Genomic DNA, 16735 nt, shown 5'->3' on the forward strand with positions numbered 1-16735 from the left:
TTCCACCTGAAGCATATTAAAACAGCCATCCCCTATGGATAAGCCCTAACATAAACAGGATCTGTTCTGATGAGGAAGAACATGACGGGCACTTGGAAGTACTCAAGGATGCCCTCATAAGAACGGGGTACGATGCTCAACACATCGACCGCCAGTTCTGACGTGCCACAGCAAGGAACCGTAATGACCTCCTCAGGAGACAGGCACGTGCTGCAACCGACAGGGTACCCTTCATTGTTCAGTACTTTCCAGGAGCTGAAAGACTACGCCATGTTCTTCGCAACCTGCAACACATTATCAATGAGGATGAGCACCTCGCCAAGACCTTCCCCACACCTCCACTACTCGCCTTTAAACGACCCCCAAACCTCAAACAGATCGTTGTCCACAGCAAACTGCCAGGCTTTCAGGGCAACTCCATACAACCCTGTCACGGTAGCGCTGCAAGACGTGTCAGAGTGTGGACACGGATTCCACCATTACACATGGGGACACCTCCCATCATGTACGCAGCAGGTACGCATGTGACTCAGCCAACATTGTCTATCTCATATGCTGCAGGCAAGGATGCCCTGAGGCATGGTACATTGGCAAGACTGAGCAGAGGCTACAGCAACGGATGAATGGATACTGCACAACAATCAACAGACAGGAATGTTCATTCCCAGTCGGAGGACATTTCAGCAGTCTGGGATATTCCACCTAGCACCTTCGGATGACCATCCTCCAAGGCAGACTTCACGACAGGTAGCAGCAAAAAGTAGCTGAGCAGAGGCTGATAGCTAAGTTCAGTATCCATGGGGATGGCCTCAACCAGGACCTTGAGTTCATGTCACTACAGGTGACCGCACTGCACAACACACTCACACGCACACACATACATGCATACACACACACACTCCAACAAACCCATACACTCACGCAGACCCTCTCTCATACAGAAGCTCTCTCATACGCTCACACATACACACCCACACACGCACCCTCTCACAGACTTATACCCCTTTACTCACATTCACACATATACACATACACACACTCTCTCATAGACACACATACACCACCCCCCACACCCCCCTCATACACACACACACACACACACACACATATGTTTGAGGGGTGAATTTGTACTTACAGAATTATGTTTTATTTTGCTCAAAAACTGCATGAATCCATGTAAGATTCTGTAAATCCTTTTTTTAGATTAGAATCAGTCTGAACATTGGAGCACAGACATCCTCACACAGGGCACCTCACACGTTCAATGCATTATCTGGGCCGACATGGCACCTAATCTATTGTTGAAGTTCACTTTTAAAGAATGTAACTTTTTTAAAAAGTGCTGAGATTTATGTATGAAAGAACTGAAACTAATATGGGTCATTCTAAAAGATGAGAGACTTAACAAGCAATCCAGGTCTTCCTCAACATATCATTTCAGCTGCATCACACTGTAAGCGTTTGCTATAAATTCTGTGTCTTACAATCTTATACTCCACAATTACCTGATGAAGGAGCAGCGCTCCAAAAGCTAGTGCTTCCAAACAATCCTGTTGGACTATAACATGGTGTTGTGTGATTTTTAACTTTGTCAAGCAAAGATTTTACAGAAGTGGGTCAGCATGACCTCAGACGATGATTTAGAGATCAGTTATATTGATTGAACACTGAAGTAACACTTCTGATCATAATAATTTCACTGTGAAATTAATAAATCAAATGAAGATTTGCCACATCCTGAGATAATTTGTTATGAGCTAGAAAGCACTGCCTGAAAAGATAGATTCAACAGTAACTTTGACCAAGGAATGGAATAAATACTTGAAATGGGAAGGTACTGGGAAAGAGAAGGGACATGGCATTAATTAGACATTTCTATTTAAGGTTGATGACTCAGCTGCTGTACCCATTCAGCCTCTTAGCCTACTCCACCATTCACTAGGATCAGGGTTGATCCAACATTCTTCTCATCCACTTTCCTGCCTTTTCCCCATAGCCTTTGATTCCCCAACTAGTCATCAATCTTCCTATCTCAGCCTTAAATGTCCACAAGGACTCTGCTCCACAGCTCCCTGTTGCAAGGAGTTGCAAAGACTCACAAACCTCTAAGAGAAGAAGTTCCTCCTCATCTCAGTCTTAAATTGGTGCCCCTTTATTCTGAGCCCTATGCCCTCTGGTCCTAGACTCTCCCATGAGGGAAAACACCCTCTCAGCATTGACCCTGTTCAGCTCCTTCAGAATCGTTTATGTTTCAATGAGATCACCTCTCATTCTTCTAGAGTCCCAAATTGTTTAATCTTTGCTCATAAGATTGATTCAGGTGGGCAAGTTCCTGGCCTGGACAGTGCCTAACATTTTGTCCAGTCAGATTTTCCAACACTGGTGTGGAAAATCTGAACCAATTTAGCATTAAAGAAACAGCTATTAATAATACTTCTTAAAACTGAGCTGTCTTAATTCACCATCATCTGGTGGTGCCTAAGGGCATTATACAACGCTAAGATGAGGTGGAAATTGGAAAATGTGGAAAACACTTAGCAGTTCAGGTAGTGTCTGTGGAGTGTGACAATCTTTATCTTTCTCTCTCCACGGAGGCAGAAGGATCTGCTGAGCACGTCCAGCATTGTCTATATTGTTGCTGAGAAGGGGAGCATTTTGTTGATGCTTATGGTTCTGCATTCACCCAACAAAACATGAGGATACCAAATTTTATACAATCAGGTTATATCAGTTATATCAGTTCAGTTTATACAACAGTGAAAAGGTGAGCCAATGGGTTGGCAAGCCAATTCTGGTTGAGAAAGCAGCAGGATCTACAAGTTCCTCGGTAATTCACAAGAGGCACAAGGTTTGAACACACTCCTCCCTGCCATCAACCGGATTCATTCCTCCCATTGACCAACCAGGTCATACCCTCTATCTGTCTTCCCCTGTCCCTACTTCACCACCCTGCCCCCACCGCCCCTTTTATCTGCAGCTCCCCCTACACCCATCCCCAGTCCTGAAGAAGGGTTACACCGAAACATTGACTTCTCCACCTTCTGATGCTGCCTGGCCTGCTGTGCTCTCCCAGTCTCCTGCCTGTCTACCTTGGATTCCAGCATCTGCAGTTGTTTTTGTCTCTAACCAGGTATGGGTCCCTGCAGGTGAAATATGAACCACTTTGTGAGTTCAACTGATTGGTTGCTGGTGAGCTATTGGCACATTTAGCATTGTTCAACAAATACAATCCAATTGCAAAATTACAAGAATGCCCTTTATCTACTAAATTTTGGAGTTCCAGTATCCGAAATGCTTCACATTCATTTTGCAGAGAGGGTGATTATTGTTTTGGTGGTAACAAAATTATTTTAAGTATTTTTTGTTGCACAATTTTATTTATAAGTAATGCTGTAAATTCAATCAGGAAATCTCAGCTAATGTATTGAATTCCATCAAACACCATTCACCAAAATAAGATGAGCTCAAACAGGGTAGACATAATTTGCATCTCAATCTCTAAACAAGATTGACCATTATAAAATCAGAGAATTTTAATTTATATGGCCTTATATTCCACTGCCCTTTCAGTCTATAGATTCATTACATCTCTTGTTGTTAAGGTTACTTGTCTTAAGAAAGGAGCTAAGTTGAAACTATAATTCCCAAACACGCACACACCCCTGTCCAATGGATGTAAATGTGATTCTGAGATGGGGTATGACAAGGAAGTGGATGTCTCTCCTGATGAGGATGTCTGGAAAATAGCGATACAGTTGCAAAATAAGGGGCTGCCTATTTTATATGGAGATGGGGAGGAATTTCTTCTTTCAGGGAGTTATTAATATTTGGATTCTCTCCCCCTTAGAGCTGTGGACGAAGTGTTATTAAATATATCCAAGGTTGAGGTGGATAGATGTTTTGATTGACAGAAGAGTGCTATGGGGTTGTAGGGAGAAGAGGTGAGGAGTTGGTGGGACACAGATTAGACAGGAAAGTGGAGCGAAAGCCACAGTCAGATCAGCCATGATGTAATTGAATGGGAAGCAGGCTTGGTGGATCCAATGGTCTATTCCTGGCACTATTTCTAACATGTTTATCAAAAATAGAATTTAATACATTCTACCTCAGTAAAGCACCAGTTCTTGTCATAATCTTATACTTGGGCTGCTTTGAATCACAGATTGTTGTTCTTGATTTGTCATTTTCTTCTGGGGCTGTATCAGCTTTTTGCCAGTTTGTTAGGTTGTGCAAACATCTTTTCGGATCTTTGCAGTGCACTAATGACTGGCTGTGACAGTTTATTTATCTGAGTATTGCTTTACAGCAGTAATGCTGGGCTAATTTAAATATAATGAGAGAGCTTTAGACATTGAAATTAACTCCAGTCAAATTTCTCCCACATTCAAATCCATCATAGCAAGCAAGCGAAGTACTTAAACCTAATGGATTAGCACAAACTCAGAGTCTAGCAGCACAATGTTTCCAGCCAAAACCATCAAACATGTCTCACGTGTTGCTCTAAAAATTTGGTCCATGATATAAAGTGGAGTCTGTCGCATCAGATCATTATTTATCTTCCTGGATTGTGGATTCTTGCAAGCAATTCAATCTCAGACTACACAATATTACTCAGTTAATGGAGTGCAGCTGCAGATACCTCCCCTTAGATAGCTTGAGGAAGAGGCTTAGTTCTGGGCTCTCGTGGACAATTGATCTTTCTAATGAGAATACAAATCAGTGCCGGACTTGCTTGTTGCTTAGACCATAACTGCTTCCAGCCAAGTGAATCTAGGTCAGATAAGTAACTGTTACTCCTTCAGGTCTCTGGAGGGAAGGGAAGAGGTGATAGGAGGTGCATAGGGACTCCTACTGTTACAAATTCAGGTCAGCTGTACATAATTCCCCTTATTGCGTGATTTGTAAATGACATTTGTATCCTAGCTGCTTTATAACCACTAAGCTCAGGATGTAATCATAGCAACCACTTGTGATCTGTACCTGTGCCTTTTCCCTATATTTTCAATCCCAATGAAGGGGGATTCAGTTATAACTTTTTTAAATTATTCATTTGTGGGATATGAACATCACTGGCTGGGCCAGAATCTATCGCCCATCCCCAATCCTCCATGAGGTGTCACTAAGGGTCAACATATTGTTGTGAATGTGGATCACATACAGGTCAGACCGAGTCCGGGTGGTAGATTTCCTCTGCTGAAGACCATCAGTGAACCAATCAGGTTCTACCACAATCAGCAATGGTTTCATGGTGACCATAGGGGCCAGCTTTGTATTCAAGATGTTCCTGAAGTCAGTTTCACGAGTGCAGCATTGGTCTGGGGCTCTGCATCGCTGGTCCAGTGATGTTATCACTATCGACACCACCAACCTTATGATAAAGGGAACCCCTGATGTGGATTAGCTGCACGGACATATTCCACAGCGAAGGAAACTCCATCTATGATCTGATTAATTTACCTTAAGAGACAAGATCAGTTGAAATGATAATCCAAAAATGATAGATATATCAGAATTCCTCTTCAGTGGATCTTCTTGTTTAACTTAATTTCCACTAAAAATTCCATTGGAATTCTTTCAATGTTTTCAGAGAATCATACAGTTCATAAGAGGCCCTTTGGCCCATTGAGTCTGGAGCACTCAACATACATGGCTACCTTCACAAGTCCCTCTTTCCCACAGTAGGTCCATAGCCTTGAATGCTAAGATACTTCAAGTGTGCATCCATGTATTTTTTTAAAGGTTATGAAGTTTGCCAGGATTTTCCTCAAACCCCATCTAAACCTCTGGCCTATCACTTTAAAACCCTTCGACTATGGGGAACAACTGCTTTCTATTTCCCGGACAGTGCCCCTCACAATCTTATACCCCTCTATCAGGTCCCCCATCAAAACTTCTCTGTTCTAAACAAAACAACCCGAGCTTATCCAGCCTCCCTTCATCGTTGAAATATTCCAACCCAGCCCACACCCTGGTGACTCTCCTCTGCACCCCCTCCAGTGCAATCCTATCCTACCCACAGTGTGAGGATCAGAACCGCACGCACATTCCTGCTATATACTAACCAATGTTCTGTACAGCTCTGAGGTTTGTAAGTTCAGACCAATTGTGTAAATGACTATTTCCATCAGTTCAGACTGGTTCTTTGGGATTGTTGACTCCAACAGAAATTAAGAGAAAAGATTCCTGCACCTAGAACATAGAACATAGAATGTTACGGAGCAGTATAGGCCCTTTGGCCCTCAATATTGCACCAACCTGCAAAATTAATCTGATGCCCATATAACCTACCCCTTCCTGATGAAGGGCTTTTGCCCGAAATGTCAATTTTCCTGTTCTTTGGATGCTGCCTGACTTGCTGTGCTTTTCCAGCATCACTGCAATCTTGACGCTACTGTTGCAGGCAGGACATTCCACGACCCTATGACTCTCTGAGTAAGGAAACTTTCCTAATATCTGTCTAAAATTTATCACCCCTCAATTTAAATTCCCCCTCGTGTTAGCCTTCACCATCCGAGGAAAAATGCTCTCACTGTCCACCCTGTCTAACCTTCTGATTATCTTATACGTCCCGACTAAGTCACCTCTCAACCTTCTTCTCTCCAGTGAAAACAGTCTCAGTTCCCTCAGCCTTTCCTTGTAAGACCTTCCTTCTACACCAGGCAACATCCTAATATATCTCCTCTGAACCCTTTCCAAAGCTTCTACATCCTCCCTATAATGCGGTGACCAGAACTGCATGCAATATTCCAGGTGCGGCCTTACCAGTGTCTTGTACAGCTGAAGCATGACCTTGTGGCTCCGAAACTCAATTCCCCTACCAATAAATGCCATCACACCATATGCCTTCTTAACAACCTTATCAACCTGGGTGGCAGCTTTCAGGGATGTATTCACCTGGACAAAGTGATCTCTCCATTCATCTACACTCCCAAGAATTTTATCATTAGCCCAGTACTCTGCATTCCTGTTACTTCTTCCAAAGTGAACTACCTCACATTTTTCTACATTAAACTCCATTTGCCACTCCTCAGCCCAGCTCTGCATCTTATCTATGCCCCTCGTAACCCACAACATCCTTCGGCACTATCCACAACTCTGCCTACCTTAGTGTCATCTGCAAATGGCACCTGACAGCTTCTAACCTTCTAATCAACTGCCTTTAATTCTTGATAAGTAAGGAGTCAGGGATGGGGCTTGGGGCACGGTTGTAGACGGTGGTGAGAGTAATTGGGTCAGCCATGATCTTATTGAATGACAGAGCAGGCTCAAGGGGCTAAGTGTCCTCCTTCTACTAATCCATATGTCCATTTGTCCTTCACTTCCAAGCTCCCTCCCATCAGCTCAGCACCCTGTGCTTCTGAAACGGTTGGCTCCAGCATCCACTTCGGGTCATACTGCCAGCTGCCTCTCCTGAGCAGAACCATCCACAGCTGCTGCAGCAATGATGGGTGTGAAAAACAGCTGGAATGTCAAAAGCCTGTTCTTTGTCTGTTGGAGGACTCTAGTCCGGATGTATGGCTGACTCTACAGTCCGCCAGGCCAGCTGCCTGGTTAACATCACCAGTTGAGAGTGAAGTGTGGTGCAGCAGTTAGTCTTCAAATACAATTATACAACAACCTGCCTCATGTGATGGCATTGTCTGAAGTCCCAAAATATGATAATGATTTACAGGAACCAAACATTCCAAAAGAGGAGCCTAAAATATAGGAGCAGTAATAGATTATTCAGACCATAAGATGTGGGAGCAGAAGTAGACCATTCAGCCCATCAAATTTGTTCTGCCATTCAATAGAATCAGGTCTGCTCTGATAATCCTTAACCCCATTTTCCTACCTTTCCCCAAAACCCCGATTCCCTTACTGATTAAAAATCTGTCGATCTCAGCCTTAAATATACCGAGTGGCAAAACTTGACAGACATCTGCAGTAAAGAAATCCACAGATTCTACCCCTTCGTCTGATGCCTTGTGCTCCTAGACTTTCCCACAAGGGGAAACAACCAATCCCATCTACCATATCAACCTCTAAAGTATCTTGTGTGTTTCAATAAGGTCATTTTCTATTTTCACAAGGTTTGTGAAGGTTTGTAGCTCAGTTTGAGGTTTAGGGTGTAGGTTTGCTCGCTGAGCTGTAGGTTTGATATCCAGATGTGAAACACCACAAACCCCAGGAACCCCATCCAGGAGAAAGATATAAATAGAAAGCAGGAGACAACAGCTTCGCTTCACTTGGAGGTCGCCGCTGATAATGTTATCTCACCAGGTAATGAAATGTCTGGATATCAAACCTACCGCTCAGCGAGCAAACCTACACCCTAGGTCATTTTCTATACTCCAACCTACTCTACCTCTCCTCATAAGTCTGTCTCCATCCCAATTATCAGCCAAGTGAAACTTCTCTGGGCTGCCTCCAAATCCACAGTCCAAGGATGTGCAGGTTAGGTGGATTGGCCATGCTAAATTGATCAGAGTGTACAGGGATGTGCAGGTGAGGTGGGTTAATGTGGAGATCTGGGTCTAGTTAGGATGCTGTTCTCAGAATCTGTAGAGATCCGATGGGCCAAAAGGCCTCCTTCTCCCCTTTAGGGAATTCACTATTCTTTCTTTCTTTAGATTAGGGGACCAAAACTGTTCACAGTATTTCAGCTGTGGTCTAACTAGTGCCTTGTATAGATTTAGTAAGACTCATTTACTTTGAAATAAAGTCCAGCACTGCATTTGCCTTCCTTGTTGCCTGCTCAACTTGCAGTTAAGTTTTTGTGATTCATGGGCACACACGCACATATATGCACACACAAACACTCACACACATGCACACACACAATTACACACACTCAAAGTCTCACACACGCATACACATACATTTGCACACAGAAACACACAAAAACAATCACTATCACACATACACATATACACAAAATCTCACACACATTTGCACGCAGAAACATACACACACACACAAACCCCTAACCTTTGAATCTCTTGATCCTTGCTTTAATAAACCTCCACCGTTGGGAATTACCGCAAATTATTTGATTTCGGACGCTTTCAGGAAGATTAAGCATATTGTTTGGTGTAAGGTTATTAATTAGTACATTTTGAAAGCTTTGGTAGTTTTAAAGATAATGGAATTACTCAGTAACTTCTGGACAGTCAGTTCTAATAGAACATGATAGTTCCATTCTCAGACAATCTCACGTTATAAGAAAATCTCACAAAAGCTGCACCACTTAAAGTAATCGGGCTGGAATCGCATTATAGCCGAGACAGGTAAGGAAAGTTCACGTTCTGCAGGTAACGGTCTAAATTCTTCAAACACGTTAAAGCCAATTTGCGGTGAAGAAACAAGCATGATAGCAGAACCGACTGTACTTACATTCTGCAAATAACTCTGTATCATTCCCTGGTCTTTCAAATAAACGTGCACTTGACACGCTGATTTAAAAAGATTTATTTTTGATATGAAACTCATTTTCAGCTGAATTAGCAAATCTGCGCCAAGTTATCACTCTTCAATACATCAAGGATATTTTTTTAATGCAAGTATCAAATTAAAACAATTACATTTCAAACGCTACCCTCATTGTGCTAGATCATGGAAGATTTTATGAGTGATTATGCAAATCAGTTTGCACAGAAGCTTGAGGAGCATATTTCAGTTCAGAAAGTTGGTGCAGTTTGCAGTTTTCTCCAGCAACATCTCTAGAGGGAGGTGGTAAGGTCGGTCTGAACCACTATTGGTCAGCTAGTGGGAAAAGCCCAAGCTGGAAGGAGCTTTGTCAAGACGTTTTCCACGCAGGACTTGTGGGGAATCAGTCAGCGAGATGCTAGTGAACTGTGTGAAACTCCTGCTCAAACCAAAAGATAAGTGTATCCTTATCATCATGGACGTGATCACTTATTTCCAAGAGCCATAAGACTGGATGATCATAAGGAGCAGCTGTAGGTCATTCAGCCCATCTAGTCTGCTCCGCCATTCACGGCTATGATAACCCTCAACTCTACTTTCCCGCCTTATCCCCATAACCCTCGATTCCCTTACTGATTAAAAATCTACCTCAGCCTTGAATATAATTAATGTCCCAGCCTTGACAGTCCCTCTGAGTTAAAGAGTGCTACAGATTCACTACCCTCTGAGAGAATGCCTCCACATCTTGGTTTTCAATGTGCAACCGTTTATCCTCAGATTATGTGCTCTGATCTTCGGCTCTCACAAGGGGAGCTGTCCCCCAGAGAACAGATCCTGCTAAAACATTGGAGAGGGACCTGACCCAGTTCCTCGCCAAGCATGGTCTGCCCACTGAGATCCAGACTGGTCTCTGTGGGCAAACTGATCTCCTGAAGCTCTCATGTAACCTTGGCATGAGCCAGAAGATGTTTTCGACACATCGTCTGCAATTGCTGAGGGCACTAGAACAGTCCCATCTGACCTTAAATGTAAGAATCAGGGCGCACTGCCTCAAGCAACTCTGTGACAGGGGGGAAAAAAACCACAAGACCATATGACCATGTGATGTGGGAGCAGAAGTAAGCCATTCAGCCCATCAAGTGTGCTGTGCCATTAAATGAGGTCATGGCTGATCTGACAATCCTAACCTCTATTTTCCTGCCTATTCCTCATAACCCTTGAATCCCTTACTGATTATAAGCCTTTCTATCTCAGCCCTTAATACAATTAATGAGGCAAGGTGTCTCTGCTAAAAAAAATTGCAGAGATTCACTGCTTAGAACAACTGAAAGTCTTTATCCAGAAAGCATGGTCAGCTGACTCAATTGTCAATCTTCAGTGTCAAAACGTGTGGTGCTGGAAAAGCACAGCCGGTGAAGCAGCATCCAAGGAGCAGGAGACCGAAATGTTAACTCTCCTGCTCCTCAGATGCTGCTTGACCAGTGTGCGTTTCCAGTACCACACATTTTGACTCTGACTTCCAGCATCTGCAGTCCTCACTTTCTCTCAATTGTCAATCTTACCAAGATCAGTTTTGCTAAGGTGCAAGTGACCTATTGATGAGTGAAAGACGCCCTGCCAAGGATTGTAAAAGTCCAAGCACTAACCCACTTCAACATTCCTGCAAGGAATCAGGAATGCGAGAGGTTCTTGGTGATGAGTCGTTCTAAACAAAGTTCATTCCAACCTTCAGCAGAGTTCCCAGCGCTGGCTAACAGTCCTGGTACAGAAAAAACAAATAGTATGGACTGAGATTGTCAGGCATTTTGAATACGCAAACCTGTACTTGATGCTCCAAACATTTCAACCAAGCCATTGAAATCAGTGTAAATACTGTCAGCACGAGAGTTCTCCAGTGCCATGATGGCAAATACGGGAATACAGAGACCAATCAGCCACTTCTCCATGAAGCTAAACATGTATCAGAAACAGTGTTCTGCAGACAAGAAAGAAACTCCTGGTTATTACTGGATCTCAAAGCGACCATAGTCTATACTGGCCATAACTTATTAACTTTTGTGAAATGTTTTAAGATCTATAATTCCAGTTTATTCCATTGTTCCACCAACCATGCCACCTAAAAACCAAAACCAATAGAACTGCTGATGCTGGAAATCAGAAACAAAAACAAAAATTGCTGGTAAAGGATCACTGGACCCAAAATGTTAACTCTCAGTTCTCTCCACAGATGCTGCCAAACCTGCTGAGCTTTTCTAGCAATTTCTTTTTATGTTCCACCTAAAAATCACCTGTATTTTCAGTAAGACACATCTCTGATGCCTTGTCCAGACTTAGAAAGGAAAATTAATATTGACTAAGTTTAAGAGAATGAGTGTGTGTGTGAGAGAGAGAGAGTGAGCGTGTGTGTGTGTGTGTGTGTGTGTGTGTGTGAGTGTTGTTTTGCACATTTAGTTGTTTTTCTCTGTTTGTAATGAAATACGAATGGATCTAAACAAAAACAAAAGTCGCTGGAAAAGCTCAAAAAGTCTGGCAGCATCTGTGAAGGGAAATCAAAGTTAACATTTCGAGTCTGGTGACCCTTAACAAAATGTTAACTTTGATTTCTCTTCACAGATGCTGCCAAACCTGCTGAACTTTTCCAGCAACTTCTGTTTTTGCTTCTGATTTACAACATCCTTGGTTCTTTCAGTTTTTATAAAGATTGGATCTAATTTCCTTCATCATGCAGTGGAAGTGTCAATTGATAATGACAATATATCATCAACCAGATCATTTCAAAATTTTTTGAAATTTTAATTACAACATGTGTTTTTCAAAAGAGGATATATATATAATCAAAATAGGAGTGCTGATGTAAATTCAGTGGCTATCTGTCAAAGACCTATGTGAATTCATGAAATGTCGAACTCAGAAAGTGCCTGGGAAATTTTAAACAGTGAGGTTTAAAAGGAAGAAAGATTAAACACCACTCTCGACAGAATACCATCTGCTTCGGATTGAGTCCCAAAGTGCAGACATGTTCATGTTTTACCTTTCCAGCAATACCCCTGGTCTGTTATTGTGCTGATGTGCTACAGTGGACTGCTATACGGTGAGGGTCTCAGTTTGAGGACACCATTAGATGCCCTTGCGCTGCAGGTAAAATAAAGAATTTTCTCTGACTCTGAGTGCTGGAAGCAGAGGTAAAGCAGTGAAGTCACAGTCAAAAAGGAAGCAAGATAAAATCCTGCAACCTAACTGTGGAACTAAGCATCTAAAACTTAACCACTTCACCATTAATGCATTATTGATATCATTCAAGTTAACAGCCACCACATCCCACCATGGCGCCTAAAGATGAATACGTGAAGATTCTTAGTCCTTTACTCAATTCACATTTCTAATCTGCATGTATGAGTGTCATGTTTTATGATCTTTCCTCACAGATTATAGGTTATGAACGCACTTTTTTTAACTCAAGAAAGCCTGGATAATATGGCACTTTTTAAAATATAAATACATTCAGATCAGGAAAAGCACTCTATGAGGGAAGGGTCATTTTTTAAGTTAACCTTGCTGCAACCTACTATTAGAGGGATTGAATTAAATAGGGGAGCTGGTTCCCCCCTCCTCACCTGGAAGTATTATCATATTGCAGGATCCAAACCAGAATCATAATGAATTGAAGAATCTCAGCCAGTGAATAATCGGGAGAACTACAGTATACAATGTATAAGAAATGGAGGGAACATATGTAAACAAACACTGAGTAGGTTATACACCGCACTCTTCATCCTTACTTTAAAATCTCTTGCAGATAATTTAATTTCAATTAGATTAGATTACCTACAGTTTGGAAACAGGTCCTTTGGCCCAACAAGTGCACATCGACCCTCAGAAGAGAAACCAACCCCCTATATTTACCCCTGACTAATCCACCTAACACTATGGGCAATTTAGCATGGCCAATTCATCTAAGCTAAACATCTTTGGACTGTGGGAGGAAACCGGAGCACCCAGAGGAAACGCACGTAGACAATGTGCAAACTCCACACAGTCACCCGGGTCCCTGGTGCTGTGAGGCAGCAGTGCTAACCACTGAGGCACCGTGCCACCCCAATAATCCACTCAATGTGAAAGGAAATGCTAGACCTTATGGGGAAGACAGAGGATCTGGATACCTTGAGACTGTTTGTTGAATACTAATTACTCTCTACATCTAGGCGACCACACCCACTATACTGGATAAAATAGATGAGGCCATGTGATTTAATAGCAAGAATATTTTATTCAGACAAAGGTAATGAGCCTTTTGAAGGACCAGTTGCTGATTCTTGCACTCACCCCACTATTTCCTCACAGCCTCTCTTCTCTCTGACTCTCTGTGTAACTGCCACTCCCTTTCTCCCCCTCTCCACCCGTCACATCTCGACCTGGGCTCTGCTGCCTCCCCTTCTCCCCCACACCCTGCTTGACCGTTCTCTAATCTATTCACCGGAATCCCCCAGTATTCTTACTGCCCACCAATCAAATGCACCAGCTCACATGCTGAAGCAGACCTTCCCTCACAAGCTGTGTGTAACCCTGAGCTCACTGTGGCAATCACAATGACAGTAATTAGCCAATAGATTCATTAGCCCTGTCACTTTGTAAAGAATCAGTGGGAATTCTTAACTACCAGCCAGCTCACTTTTCCACAATATTAAGAACAAATGGAATTACACTATTAATTATTCAGTTAATTGGGACCTCTTTAATGTGAGTCTATTAAATGCAATTCATTTAGTATTCACCACAGTCTCCTCAAACCATGAGCTGTAACGTGGAAAGACAACTGTACCATTTGATAAATGCAGTGACATGATTTCAGAATGCGCTGTCCATAATTTATCAAGGTCAGGATCAAAGTGCGTGCTGGTACAATACTTATTTTAACACCATGTTGTCACATCATCTGAAGGCACTGACTCTCAATGTGTTAAAGTGCTTTAGTACCTCAATAATTCACACAATTTACTATTTTGTAAATGTGAAACTGAACAGGTAGCATCAGGCTGTACAACCACCTTGTTACTGTGTGTTAGCTATACATTACTTACACACACCCTCACACACTCTCTCACACTGTCTCTCTCTCTCTCACACACACACTCACACTCTCTCTCTCACATAGATTCTAGATTAGAGTGGTGCTGGAAAAGCACATCAGTTCAGGCAGGATGCGAGGAGCAGCATCCCTAGCAGCATCCTGCTCCTCGGATGCTGCCTGAACTGCTGTGTTTTTCCAGCACCACTCTAGTCTAGAATCTGGTTTCCAGCATCTGCAACCCTTGTTTTTACCCTCTCTCTCACATACACACACACTCTGCCACACACACGCACACAATCTCACTCACAAACACACACACACTCTCTCTCACACACACATTCACACACTCTCTCTCACACACACACGCATTCACACACACTCTCTCTCACACACACAAACACTTTCTCTCACACACACATTCATCTCACAACCACATGCTCACACTCAGCTCACAACCACATACCTCACACAGATATTTAGTATTCACCACAGTCTCCTCAAACCATGAGCTGTGACATGTGAGAGAGAGTGTGTGTGTGTGTGTGTGTGTGTGTGGTACACACAGGTACAGACTCACACATATAGCTCATAACTACCCTCACACACACAGCTCACGTTCACAAAAACATACACATGGCTCACAAACACACACACATTTACACAGAAACAGCTCACAACCATCCTCGCACACACTCACAACCTGCAGATATACACAGCTCACATTCACAGCCACACTCACACAGACAGAGTGGAATCCTGTCAGGGGGCTGAGCAATGTGAGCTATGACACGAAATGTGGCAGAATCCCACAGGAAGAATCCAGTGAGAACAATCTTAATGTTGGCAGCAACTCACTGCATCATTCAACTATGTTCCAGGCACCAGGGTGAGATTCTTCCTTGGTACAGGAGAGTTGTCTACTAACAGGGATTATTACTGGTTACCGACTTTAATCACAGCAGATCCCCCTCAATAACATTCAGTTTCCTGTCCCTTATCACATGTCACAAGTAAACTGCATGCCGACAGTTCTTGATGTGGGGCTCAGAGTGGGTCCCTGGAGACTTCTGCTCCTCACCAACTGCAAACAGCCCTCATGTCATTCACTATGAAACAGCATCAGGGCACAATCCACAGGCACCAGCCACATGTACCCCTCACCCATGGACATTGGCAACTCATCAAGATAGTGATGGCACCTCTTCCATACACAGGAAGTACAGAGCTGCAGTGCAGGGAGCAGCAGTATTGAGGGTAAGCACAGACCCCAATCACTGACTGCAGCAAGCTGCTCACTTGCACTTACCCACATACTCACAGCATCCATAGAGGGGTACGATTTCCAACCAGTGAGGTGTAACACGTCAAAAGACTTGTTCAGCAAGTTATGCAGTGCATTTTGTTGATGGTTTGCACTGTCCACTGGCAGTGGGATGATGGTAGATGAAAACCAAGTCGGCCTATCAAATGAGCTGCTTTGACTTGGTTGTTACTGAACTCCTTGAGAGTTGTCGAAGTGGTACTCATGCAGGGAAAAACGTAGTCACAGAATTGTTACTACACACAAGGTGGCCATTCAGCCCATCGTACCAACACAGTCTTGTCATCTCCTTATGCCAATCTCATGCTTTTCATCCCATACCCTTACTCATGGTTCCTATCCAAATGATCATCTTGAATGCTTCAATTGAATCTGCCTCCCCCACATTTTCAAGCAGAAGATTCCAAGAAAATGTAGAACATTCCAGCACAATCCACTTTGTAGATTTGTGGAATAGCTGAGGGAATTAGAGGTGAGATCTTTGGAAGACTGAACTCACCAAGAATAACTCCGTATGTGCAATGCACTTACTGATTGAGACTGAGAACGGAGAGAGGCAAAATACTTCAATTGAGATCATTGTGCTTCCCAGTTTAAAAGTACCGAGGCAACTGTAGCTGTGCAGGATGTTCTCCTCGGGACATGAAACACTTGTATCCATTTCCAGTGATAGTGCAAGTTCTAAACATCGCAACATCATTACAACACAAACAGATTTATTCACAATCCTGCTGCAATAGCACCACGCACTACTAAACTATTCAACAAGTTGCCAATTACCATGAATGGGTTCCAATCTCCGCAATAATAATTTGTATCTACAAGTCAGAGGTTGGAACTGCCTGGAAACAGAAGCACCAAAGCTAACTATTTTGCTATAATGAGTTGTTGTTACTATTAGTCTGGATTATTCCAGTGCTCTCCCGGTTGACCTCTTG

Source organism: Chiloscyllium punctatum, chromosome 41 (genome assembly GCF_047496795.1).
Source record: "Chiloscyllium punctatum isolate Juve2018m chromosome 41, sChiPun1.3, whole genome shotgun sequence".
Lineage (NCBI taxonomy): Eukaryota > Metazoa > Chordata > Chondrichthyes > Orectolobiformes > Hemiscylliidae > Chiloscyllium > Chiloscyllium punctatum.